This window comes from Bombina bombina, chromosome 3, assembly GCF_027579735.1.
Source record: "Bombina bombina isolate aBomBom1 chromosome 3, aBomBom1.pri, whole genome shotgun sequence".
Taxonomy (NCBI): Eukaryota; Metazoa; Chordata; class Amphibia; order Anura; family Bombinatoridae; genus Bombina; species Bombina bombina.
The window spans coordinates 497,640,305-497,653,642 of record NC_069501.1 but is presented as its reverse complement, the minus strand read 5'-3'; the positions used below and the strand labels follow the sequence as shown (position 1 = coordinate 497,653,642).

Below are 13,338 nucleotides of genomic sequence, written 5' to 3'. Positions count from 1 at the left end.
GATTGGCCACTGCTCCAAGAATTTTTACAAAGGTGTTAGGATCCCTTCTAGCAGTGCTAAGGCCAAGGGGCATTGCGGTAGCACCTTACCTAGACGACATCTTAATTCAGGCGTCGTCCTTCCACAAAGCGAAGGCTCATACGGATATTGTTCTAGTCTTCCCAAGGTCTCACGGGTGGAAGGTGAACGTAGAAAGAAGTTCTCTGTCCCCGGTCACTAGGGTTCCCTTCCTGGGAACAATAATAGACTGGGTAGAAATGAAAATCTTTCTGACGGAGGTCAGGAAGTCAAAACTTTCAAATACTTGTCGAGTTCTTCATGCCATTCCTCAGCCTTCTGTGGCTCAGTGCATGGAGGTAATCGGTCTAATGGTTGCGGCAATGGACATTATCCCTTTTGCCAGAATTCATCTAAAGACCATTGCAACTGTGCATGCTCAAGCAGTGGAATGGGGATTATGCAGATTTGTCTCCCCAGATACAAATGGACCAGGAAACCAGAGACTCGCTCCTCTGGTGGTTGTCTCAGGATCACCTGTCTCTGGAAATGAGTTTCCGCAGACCAGAGTGGATCATTGTCACGACCGACGCCAGTCTCTTAGGATGGGGCATGGTCTGGGACTCCCTGAAAGCTCAGGGTCTATGGTCTCGGGAAGAATCTCTTCTCCCGATAAACATTTGGGAACTGAGAGCGATATTCAATGCGCTCCTGGCTTGGCCTCAACTAGCGGAGGCCAAATTCATAAGATTTCAGTCGGACATCATGACGACTGTAGCGTACATCAATCATCTAGGAGGAACAAAGAGTTTCCTGGCGATGAGAGAAGTATCCAAGATCATCAAATGGGCAGAGGATCACTCCTGCCATCTATCTGCAATTCACATTCCAGGAGTAGACAACTGGGAGGCGGATTATCGGAGTTGTCAGACTTTCCATCCGGGGGTGTGGGAACTTCATCCGGAGGTTTTTGCCCAGTTAACTCAACAATGGGGCATTCCAGATCTGGATCTGATGGCATCACGTCAGAACTCCAAGGTTCCACGCTACGGGTCCAGGTCCAGGGATCCCAAGGCGACATTGGTAGATGTCTTAGTGGCGCCTTAGTCATTCCATCTATTCTCCTCCCCAGGCTAGTAGCCAGGATCAAACAGGAGAAGGCTTCGATAATTCTAATAGCTCCTGCGTGGCCACGCAGGACTTGGTATGCAGACCTGGTGAATATGTCATCGGCTCCACCATGGAAGATACCTTTGAGACAGGACCTTCTAGTACAAGGTCCATTCGAACATCCAAACCTAGTTTCTCTGCAACTGACTGCTTGGAGATTGAATGCTTGATTCTATCTAAGCGTGGGTTTTCGGAATCAGTTATAGATACTCTGGTTCAGGCTAGAAAGCCTGTAACCAGGAGAATTTACCATAAGATATGGCAGAAATATCTCTATTGGTGCGAATCCAAGGGTTACTCATGGAGTAAAATTAGGATTCCAAGGATTCTTTCCTTTCTCCAAGAGGGATTGGAGAAAGGTCTGTTAGCTAGTTCTTTAAAAGGACAGATATCTGCTCTGTCTGTCTTGTTGCACAGACGTCTGGCAGCCGTGCCAGATGTTCAGGCGTTCGTACAGGTGTTAGTCAGAATCAAGCCTGTCTACAGACCTGTGACTCCTCCATGGAGTCTAAATTTAGTTCTTTCAGTTCTTCATGGGGTTCCGTTTGAACCTTTACTTTCCATAGATATTAAGTTACTATCTTGGAAAATTTTTTGTTTTTGGTTGCTATTTCTTCTGCTAGAAGAGTTTCTGAATTGTCTGTTTTGCAGTGTAATTCACCCTATCTGGTGTTCATACAGAAAAGGTAGTTTTACGTACCAAGCCTGGTTTTCTTCCAATAGGAATATTAACCAGGAAATAGTTGTTCCTTCTCTGTGTCCTAATCCAGTTTCTAAAAAGGAACGTTTGTTACACAATCTAGATGTGGTTTGTGCTTTAAAATTCTATCTAGAAGCAAGAAAGGATTTCAGACAGACAACTTCTTTGTTTGTTGTCTATTCTGGTAAGAGAAGAGGTCAGAAAGCTACTGCTACCTCTCTTTCCTTCTGGCTAAAAAAGCATCATCCGATTGGCTTATGAGACAGCTGGACGGCAGCCTCCTGAACGAATGGGCTTTCAAGAACCAGGCTTCTGTTGAACAGATCTGTAAGGCAGTGACTTGGTCTTTACTGCATACTTTTGCCAAATTTTACAAATTCGATACTTATGCTTCTTCGGAGGCTATTTTTGGGAGAAAGGTTTTACAAGCAGTGGTGCCTTCCGTTTAGGTTACCTGACTTGCTCCCTCCCTTCATCCGTGTCCTAAAGCTTTGGTATTGGTTCCCACAAGTAAGGATGAAGCCGTGGACCGGACACACCAATGTAGGAGAAAACAGAATTTATGTTTACCTGATAAATTTCTTTCTCCTACGGTATGTCCGGTCCACGGCCCGCGATGGCTTTTAGTCAGGTTTAAAATTTTTGTTTTTGTACACTACAGTCACCACTGCACCCTATGGTTCTCCTTTTTCTCCTGACCGTCGGTCGAATGACTGGTGGGCGGAGCTAGAGGGGGAGCTATATGGACAGCTCTGCTGTTGTGCTCTCTTTGCCACTTCCTGTAGGGAATGAGAATATCCCACAAGTAAGGATGAAGCCGTGGACCGGACACACCGTAGGAGAAAGAAATTTATCAGGTAAACATAAATTCTGTTTTTTTACATGTTCCAATAACCTGGTTTTGTAGGATCTTTTTGATCTACCTATATATTGGAATTGCCATCTACCTTCCAACAAGTAGACCACATACTTGTTTTGTAGTTGGTTAGTGAATTAACTGTACATTTCTTGCAGTTGGCAGAGGAGTGTATTATTTTAGTTGGTTTTGTGTTGTTCTATACATGTGTACAACCTACGCAATTTTTTTGTCGCATTTATAAAAGCCTAAACTTCATGTTGGCCAGTTAGATGGTGTATTTGGTTGTTTTAGTTTACTGGGTGCCATCATATTCTTTAAGTTGGTTTTGTTTTCTAAATATATCTTTTGGAGTATCCCCTATTGATTATTTTAAGAAATGCATCTTATTGTAAGACTGGCCAGTATTTTTTCATAATTTGTTTTATTTGTGGTGCTGCTTGATTAAAGGTAGTAATGAAGCCAATGTGTGGCTGTTTCTTTTGTAGTGTAGTGGTAGAAGTATTGTACTTATTTTAGTTATATTATCTATCTAGATTCCTAGCTCTCTGGTTTTGAGGTTCTGGTTTATGAGTTTTCCCACTTTTTTTGGATATTGTTTGGATTTGGATCTGTGAGTGGCTGCTTCTTTGTCATAGTCTTCCAATTTTGAGCAGTTCTTGCGGAGTCGCTGAACCTGTCCATATGCTATATTCTTAATACAGGATGTCTAATGGCCACTATCTGCTGGTAAATAACTTTAAATTACTGTCAGTTTTCTTCGTATAGATTTTAGTGTATATATTTTCATTTTGTGGTATAGAATGAGATCTAAAAACTCAATTTCTGTCTCTGAGATATTTTATGTAAATGTTAAATTCATAACGTTTGTATTTAGAAATTGTAAAAAAAATTTCAATTGAGCTTATGAGGTAGATTTACTATAGGTCGAACGGACATGATTCGCTGCAGCGAATCATGTCAACTCAACCTCGCCAACTGCAGACAGCATACGCCGTCTGCATTTAACATTGCACAAGCATTTCTAGTGAAATGCTTGTGCATGCCACCCCCTGCTCAATCGTGGCCTCTAGCAGGGGCTGTCAATAATCACGATCGTATCGGATCAGGATGTTTTCAGTCCGCCACCTAAAAGGTGGTGGAGAAGTAAGGGGGCAGCGGTCTTATGACCGCTGCTTCTTAACTTCCATTTCAGACGAGCCTGAAACGATGGACGTAGAATGCCACATCCGTTGCTTAATAAATCTACCCCTTTGTCTCCTTCTCAAATTAGAATAATATTATATATATATATATCTACCACACAATTTGATTTGCTCTAAAAATTGGTTATTGTATATATTGTTTGCTTCCCAGTGACTCATATATAGATTGGCATAACTGGGGGTCATAATTGTTCCCATGGCTGTGCTGCCCTTTTGTAAGTAAAATGAGTTGTCAAATTTTAAGTAATTTTTTTCAAGGACAAATTGTAGTCCTTCAGTAATAAGTTCTTGATTATCATTGGGGGAAGATTAGTTTTATTTCTGATAATGTAGTGTTCCCATTTCCTTTACTCTGTGCTTGCTGTGTCTGATTTTAGAATTCCTGCTGAGTTTTCCTGCAACAGATGTCCTCCATTTTGTGAGAGTTGCATTTTAGGTATCTGTTAAACTATTATTTATAATTTAATTTATTTGCAGTCCTGTAATGATTTATTTGTATATTGTTATTTACGTTATCTGTGTAAAACTGTATTTATCCAAAAGCGTAGTAAAGCACAGAAGCCCCAAGGTATAATAAAACTTGACTTTTATTTTCCAGAATTTAAAACCACAATGGAGAAACACACTTAAAGGGACAGTAAACACCAGAATTTTTGTTGTTTAAAAAAGGTAAATAATCCCTTTATTACCCATTCCCCAATATTTTGCATAACCAACACAGTTATAATATACTTTTTACCTCTGTGATTACCTTGTATCTATGCCTCTGCAAACTGCCCCCTTATTTTGACAGACTTGCATTTTTAGCCAATCAGTGCTGACTCCTAGGAGCTTCCCGTGCCTGAGCTCAATGTTATCTATATGAAACACATGAACTAATGCCCTCTAGTGGTGAAAAACTGTCAAAATGCTTTCAGATTAGAGGCAGTCTTCAAGGTCTAAGAAATTAGCACATGAACCTCCTAGAAATCAGATTAGAGGCAGTCTTCAAGGACATCGGTGGCCGGTATCGTCGGTGGGTGGGAGCAAGTCTGGGAGGTGGGTGGGTGGCCATCGATGTGCAGAGTGGAGTGGAGGGGGGCGGGACAGACGGGAGCGCACACGAGAGCGCGCGCGTGCACGGGGGGGCGGCGGACGAGCGCGTGCACAGGGCGGGAGCGTAAGGGAACTGCTACACTGCAGAAAAAAAAGTTAATAAGGTAATTTTTCCATTATGGTTCCCTATCAGATTTATATCAAGGAAATAAACTGTTTGTTTATGGTATTGGTAAGTAAAACTTAACCCCATTTCGTTATAAAGATATTCAACAAATTTTGTTGCCTCCTCTGTACTCCCAGGCTAAATTAGAAGCAGATCATCAGTAAATCTTCCAAAAAAAAATATATTTTGTTTATATTGATCATCTGCTCCAAAAAAATATTTTTTCTCCCAAATGCTCAAAAACAGATTTTCAAAAGAGGGTGCAAATTTAGCACCCATGGTGGTACCTCGTTTTTGCAGATAAAAAATCTGTTCAAATTCAAAATAATTGTGGGTTAGAAATAGGGGGACCATATTGCCGCTTTAAAAAGGGACACATATGAAAAATACATATTTCAGGGTATTTTTCATATATGTCCCTTTTTAAAGCGGCAAAATGGTCACCCTAGTTAGAAGAAAGGCTGTAACCCTAAGGACGTATTATCTGAATTGTGGGGTAAAAGTGGTTTTATTGTACAATGTCTGTTTGATAGCTTCCAGACCACATTTATTGGGTATAGATTAATACAATAAATAATGTGGTAAACTGAGCGCTGTAGAGTCCTAATACTCTCCTCCAAATGGTCCCCTAGCGGACTGGATATAACAGATAAATAGGTAACGGAGGGAGCGCTTAAAGCTTAATAGGAAATGGGATAATATAGCATTACTTAAAATGCATAAAGCTGATATGTAAGCAGATTATAAAACAGGTGAACGCAGTCTAAAATATAAAATTATAATTTAATACAGCAATCTAAAAATCTAAAAATGTGAAATTACGTTAGATAGTAACATGGATCCATGATACATACAAGAAAATTAAAAGCATTTGATGTCTAACTAAACAATACACAGACCTGAAAAAACAGCCTAGGAGTCTGGCAATTAGTACACAATATAGCAGCAAGTCGTTAAAAAAGATAAATCTGTAAAGTGTAAATAAAATTATATAGAAAGAACAGTGGCCAATGAAAAAAGTGTAAAATACGCAAAAAGGTGTTTGAAACAGTAATCTAAAATGTGATACAAAAAATGATCCAAAAAAGGGGATCAAATAAGTTTGAAAATCCAAGCTAGAAAACAAAAATGTGTGCCCACGAAGAAAGTCAAATCCTCAACTTAAAAGTAAATCCAAATGACTCCAAATGATATTCCATAAAAGAAAGTTCAATAAATGTGATAGCAAACAACTGTGGATGAAACCGTGATACAATATAAAACGTGTATCCAGATAAACACAGGTGATGGTATAAAGACTAGTGTCAATAAAAAAACGCTGGAAGCAAACTGTCAGTGGAAAAATAACATTTTAACCATGTGAAGAGTTCTTTGACCTGTAAGTAAAAACAAACAAACAATGGTGCAATAAAGTGTTTACACTTTGTAGAAAATAGGAAATAAGCTTACCAGTATGTCTGTGTCTACGCGTTTCGGCCTATATCAAGGCCTTTCTCAAGACTATATACTATATAGTATTTTTTTTTTTTACACTATATAAAAAAAATATAAGTAAAAACTTTATTGCACCATTGTTTGTTTGTTTCTCTTGTTAAGTGTATCCAGTCCACGGATCATCCATTACTTGTGGGATATTCTCCTTCCCAACAGGAAGTTGCAAGAGGATCACCCACAGCAGAGCTGCTATATAGCTCCTCCCCTCACTGCCATATCCAGTCATTCTCTTGCAACTCTCAACAAAGATGGAGGTAGTAAGAGGAGAGTGGTGTATTATAGTTAGTTTTTTTCTTCAATCAAAAGTTTGTTATTTTTAAATGGTACCGGAGCGTACTATTTTATCTCAGGCAGTATTTAGAAGAAGAATCTGCCTGCGGTTTCTATGATCTTAGCAGAAGTAACTAAGATCCACTGCCGTTCTCACATATTCTGAGGAGTGAGGTAACTTCAGAGGGGGAATGGCGTGCAGGTTATCCTGCAATAAGGTATGTACAGTTAACATTTTTCTAGGGATAGAATTTGCTAGAAAATGCTGCTGATACCGGATTAATGTAAGTTAAGCCTAAATGCAGTGATTTAATAGCGACTGGTATCAGGCTTATTAACAGAGATACATACTCTTATAAAAGTGCAATATAAAACGTTTGCTGGCATGTTTAATCGTTTTTATATATGCTTGGTGATAAAACTTATTGGGGCCTAGTTTTTTTCCACATGGCTGGCTTGATTTTTGCCTAGAAACAGTTTCCTGAGGCTTTCCACTGTTGTAATATGAGTGGGAGGGGCCTATTTTAGCGCCTTTTTGCGCAGCAAAAATTACAGACAGAGACATTCAGCTTCCCTCTGCATGATACAGGACATCTCTGAAGGGCTCAAAAGGCTTCAAAAGTCGTGTTTGAGGAAGGTAACAGCCACAGTAGAGCTGTGGCAGTTGTGACTGGTTTTAAAAACGTTTTTGTCATTTATTATTCCGTTTTTGGTATTAAGGGGTTAATCATCCATTTGCAAGTGGGTGCAATGCTCTGCTAACTTGTTACATACAATGTAAAAATTTCGTTAGTGTAACTGCCTTTTTTCACTGTTATTTCAAATTTTGTCAAAATTAGTTTTTCTTAAAGGCGCAGTAACGTTTTTTTATATTGCTTGTTAACTTGGTTTAAAGTGTTTTCCAAGCTTGCTAGTCTCATTGCTAGTCTGTACAAACATGTCTGACATAGAGGAAACTACTTGTTCATTATGTTTAAAAGCCATGGTGGAGCCCCATAGGAGAATGTGTACTAAATGTATTGATTTCACCTTAAACAGTAAAGATCAGTCTTTATAAAAGAATTGTCACCAGAGGGTTCCGTCGAGGGGGAAGTTATGCCGACTAACTCTCCCTATGTGTCGGACCCTTCGCCTCCCGCTCAAGGGACTCACGCTAATATGGCGCCAAGTACATCAGGGACGCCCATAGCGATTACTTTGCAGGACATGGCTGCAATCATGAATAATACCCTGACAGAGGTATTAGCCAGATTGCCTGAATTAAGAGGCAAGCGTGCTAGCTCTGGGGTTAGACGAGATACAGAGCGCGTAGATGCTGTAAGAGACATGTCCGATACTGCATCACAATATGCAGAACCTGAGGACGGAGAGCTTCAGTCTGTGGGTGACATCTCTGACTCGGGGAAACCTGATTCAGAGATTTCTAATTTTAAATTTAAGCTTGAGAACCTCCGTGTATTGCTTGGGGAGGTATTAGCTGCTCTGAATGACTGTGACACAATTGCAGTGCCAGAGAAATTGTGTAGACTGGATAAATACTATGCAGTGCCGGTGTGTACTGATGTTTTTCCAATACCTAAAAGGTTTACAGAAATTATTAGTAAGGAGTGGGAAAGACCCGGTGTGCCTTTTTCCCCACCTCCTATATTTAGAAAAATGTTTCCAATAGACGCTACTACACGGGACTTATGGCAGACGGTCCCTAAGGTGGAGGGAGCAGTTTCTATTTTAGCAAAGCGTACCACTATCCCGGTTGAGGACAGTTGTGCTTTTTCAGATCCAATGGATAAAAAATTAGAGGGTTACCTTAAGAAAATGTTTATTCAACAAGGTTTTATTTTACAGCCCCTTGCATGCATTGCGCCTGTCACTGCTGCGGCGGCGTTCTGGTTTGAGGCCCTGGAAGAGGCCATCCATACAGCTCCATTGACTGAAATCATTGACAAGCTTAGAACACTTAAGCTAGCTAACTCATTTGTTTCTGATGCCATTGTTCATTTGACTAAACTTACGGCTAAGAATTCGGGATTCGCCATCCAGGCGCGTAGGGCGCTATGGCTTAAATCCTGGTCAGCTGACGTGACTTCAAAGTCTAAATTACTCAACATTCCTTTCAAGGGGCAGACCTTATTTGGGCCTGGTTTGAACGAAATCATTGCTGACATTACTGGAGGTAAGGGTCATACCCTTCCTCAGGACAGGGCCAAATCAAGGGCCAAACAGTCTAATTTTCGTGCCTTTCGAAATTTCAAGGCAGGTGCAGCATGAACTTCCTCTGCTTCAAAACAAGAGGGAACTTTTGCTCAATCCAAGCAGGCCTGGAAACCTAACCAGTCCTGGAACAAGGGCAAGCAGGCCAGAAAGCCTGCTGCTGCCTCCAAGACAGCATGAAGGAACGGCCCCCTATCCGGCAACGGATCTAGTAGGGGGCAGACTTTCTCTCTTCGCCCAAGCGTGGGCAAGAGATGTTCAGGATCCCTGGGCATTGGAGATCATATCTCAGGGATATCTTTTGGACTTCAAAGCTTCTCCTCCACAAGGGAGATTTCACCTTTCAAGATTATCTGCAAACCAGATAAAGAAAGAGGCATTCCTACGCTGCGTGCAAGACCTCCTTGTAATGGGAGTGATCCATCCAGTTCCGCGGACGGAACAAGGACAGGGTTTTTATTCAAATCTGTTTGTGGTTCCCAAAAAAGAGGGAACCTTCAGACCAATTTTGGATCTAAAGATCTTAAACAAATTCCTCAGAGTTCCATCATTCAAGATGGAAACTATTCGAACCATTTTACCCATGATCCAAGAGGGTCAGTACATGACCACAGTGGACTTAAAGGATGCCTACCTTCACATTCCGATTCACAAGAATCCTCATCGGTTCCTGAGGTTTGCCTTTCTAGACAGGCATTACCAATTTGTAGCGCTTCCATTCGGGTTGGCTACAGCCCCAAGAATTTTTACAAAGGTTCTGGGCTCACTTCTGGCGGTTCTAAGACCGCGAGGCATAGCGGTGGCTCCTTATCTAGACGACATCCTGATACAGGCGTCAAGCTTTCAAATTGCCAAGTCTCATACAGAGATAGTTCTGGCATTTCTGAGGTCACATGGGTGAAAAGTGAACGAAGAAAAGAGTTCTCTATCTCCTCTCACAAGGGTTTCCTTCCTAGGGACCCTTACAGATTCTGTAGAAATGAAAATTTACCTGACAGAGTCCAGGTTATCAAAACTTCTAAATGCTTGCCGTGTTCTTCACTCCATTCCGCGCCCCACGGTGGTTCAGTGCATAGAAGTAATCGGCTTAATGGTAGCGGCGATGGAAATAGTGCCATTTGCGCGCCTGCATCTCAGACCGCTGCAATTATGCATGCTCAGTCAGTGGAATGGGAATTACACAGATTTGTCCCCTCTACTAAATCTGGATCAGGAAACCAGAGATTCTCTTCTCTTGTGGTTATCTCAGATCCATCTGTCCAAGGGTATGACCTTTCACAGACCAGATTGGACAATTGTAACAACAGATGCCAGCCTTCTAGGTTGGGGTGCAGTCTGGAACTCCCTGAAGGCTCAGGGTTCATGGACTCAGGAGGAGAAACTCCTCCCAATAAATATTCTGGAGTTAAGAGCAATACTCAATGCTCTTCTAGCTTGGCCTCAGTTAGCAACACTGAGGTTCATCAGATTTCAGTCGGACAACATCACGACTGTGGCTTACATCAACCATCAAGGGGGAACCAGGAGTTCCCTAGCGATGTCAGAAGTCTCCAAGATAATTCTCTGGGCAGAGACTCACTCTTGCCACCTATCAGTGATCCATATCCCGGGCGTAGAGAACTGGGAGGCGGATTTTCTAAGTCGTCAGACTTTTCATCCGGGGGAGTGGGAACTCCATCCGGAGGTGTTTGCTCAATTGGTCCATCGTTGGGGCAAACCAGAACTGGATCTCATGGCATCTCACCAGAACGCCAAACTTCCTTGTTACGGATCCAGGTCCAGGGACCCAGAAGCGACGCTGATAGATGCTCTAGCAGCTCCTTGGTTCTTCAACCTGGCCTATGTGTTTCCACCGTTTCCTCTGCTCCCTCGACTGATTGCCAAAATCAGACAGGAGAGAGCGTCAGTGATTCTGATAGCACCTGCGTGGCCACACAGGACCTGGTATGCAGATCTGCTGGACATGTCATCCTTTCCACCGTGGACTCTGCCTCTGAGACAAGACCTTTCAATACAAGGTCCTTTCAATCATCCGAATCTAATTTCTCTGAGACTGACTGCATGGAGATTGAACGCTTGATCCTATCAAAGCGTGGCTTCTCCGAGTCAGTCATTGATAGTTTAATACAGGCACGAAAGCCTGTCACCAGGAAAATCTACCACAAGATATGGCGTAAATATCTTCATTGGTGTGAATCCAAGAATTACTCATGGAGTAGGGTTAGGATTCCTAGGATATTGTCCTTCCTCCAAGAGGGTTTGGACAAAGGATTATCAGCTAGTTCTTTAAAGGGACAGATTTCTGCTCTGTCTATTCTTTTACACTAGCGTCTGGCAGAAGTTCCAGACGTCCAGGCATTTTGTCAGGCTTTAGTTAGAATTTAGCCTGTGTTTAAACCTGTTGCTCCTCCATGGAGCTTAAACTTGGTTCTTAAAGTTCTCCAAGGGGTTCCGTTTGAACCCCTTCATTCAAACTTCTATCATGGAAAGTTCTGTTTCTAATGGCTATTTCCTCGGCTCGAAGAGTCTCTGAGTTATCTGCCTTACATTGTGATTCTCCTTATCTGATCTTTCATTCAGATAAAGTAGTTCTGCGTACAAAGCCTGGGTTTTTACCCAAGGTGGTTTCTAACAAGAATATTAATCAAGAGATTGTTGTTCCATCATTGTGTCCTAATCCTTCTTCGAAGAAGGAACGTGTTTTGCATAATCTAGACGTAGTGCGTGCCTTGAAGTTTTACTTACAAGCTACTAAAGATTTTCGTCAAACATCTAACCTGTTTGTTGTTTACTCTGGACAGAGGAGAGGTCAAAAGGCCTCGGCAACATCTCTTTCTTTTTGGCTTCGGAGTATAATCCGTTTAGCCTATGAGACTGCTGGACAGCAGCCCCCTGAAATGATTACAGCTCATTCTACGAGAGCTGTGGCTTCCACCTGGGCCTTTAAAAATGAGGCTTCTGTTGAACAGATTTGCAAGGCTGTGACTTGGTCTTCGCTTCATACCTTTTAAAAATTTTACAAATTTGATACTTTTGCTTCTTCGGAGGCTGTTTTTGGGAGAAAGGTTCTACAGGCAGTGGTTCCTTCCGTTTAAGTTCCTGCCTTGTCCCTCCCATCATCCGTGTACTTTAGCTTTGGTATTGGTATCCCACAAGTAATGGATGATCCGTGGACTGGATACACTTAACAAGAGAAAACATAATTTATGCTTACCTGATAAATTTATTTCTCTTGTAGTGTATCCAGTCCACGGCCCGCCCTGTCCTTTTAAGGCAGGTCTAAAAAGATTTTTTTATATCTTTATTTAGTGGGGACCCAAACGGGTATACCACAACAAGGAGAAAGACAATGTACATGAAGTGACAAGAAAATAACATAACTTACATAAAGTGATATCCTGATAGGAAACTTACATCATACAGCTAATGTGGCTAATGAGAATTTAATGCATTCCCAGAGTGGTTAGAACCCGTCTAGGTAACTTTTTTCATTTTCTAGGTGATCCGAAGGGGGGAAAAAAGGGGATGGGAAGAGAGAGGGGTTTGAGGGGAACGGACGGTGTGAATGAGAGGGGGAGGGGGTAAGGGGTGAAGTGGGGTGGGAGGGTGAGGGGGGGGGGAAAGAGAGAGAAGGGGGAAATGAGGGTGTCTTAGAAGGACGGAGGGGGAGGGAGGGCAGAGGAGGGTAAGAGGTAAAGGAGGGATGGGGAAGGGGTAGGGGGGAGGGAAACATATTAAATTCAAACAATCAGGTCAGAACCATGTATCTAATCAGCAGATGTCAGCTCATTTTATCTCAAGAAACAAAAAGGCATAAATCACTGAGAAGGAGAAGGAGGAGACACCTGGTCCGCCCGTTGTAACTCACAACATGCTCTTTCATATGTCCGTGTATAGGAGGAAGGAGGGAAGGGGAGATTGAGATAAAGAGTACCGTCAGAGGTCACTAAGATGTCTCACCGGTTGGTTGCCTCTTAGTCTTTCTGTCAAAATAAACGTGCTCTCAGCAAAAGGTAACATTAACTGTGTGTAACTGCTGACAGGTAGAGACAATAAGTATGGCTCCCATTTTGTAAAAAAGACTTTGATTCTTCTCTCCAGGTCTCCCTTGACGTCTGCCTGTTCTATTAGTAGTTGTGTGTGTAGAAGCTTAGTGAATTGTGTGATGTGCGGTGGTTTGCTGGAGACCCAGTGTGTTAGTATAAGCTTTCTGGCAATGAGGATGGCGGTATTC

The 13,338-nt window shown here is 42.0% G+C and overlaps 1 protein-coding gene across 4 annotated transcripts in view; it reads right to left on the bottom strand.

Moving 5' to 3' along the window:
• IP6K3 (inositol hexakisphosphate kinase 3) overlaps positions 1-13,338 on the bottom strand; it is a 165,599-nt gene that overhangs the window by 14,718 nt on the left and 137,543 nt on the right. The gene's annotated exons all lie outside the window — the stretch shown is intronic.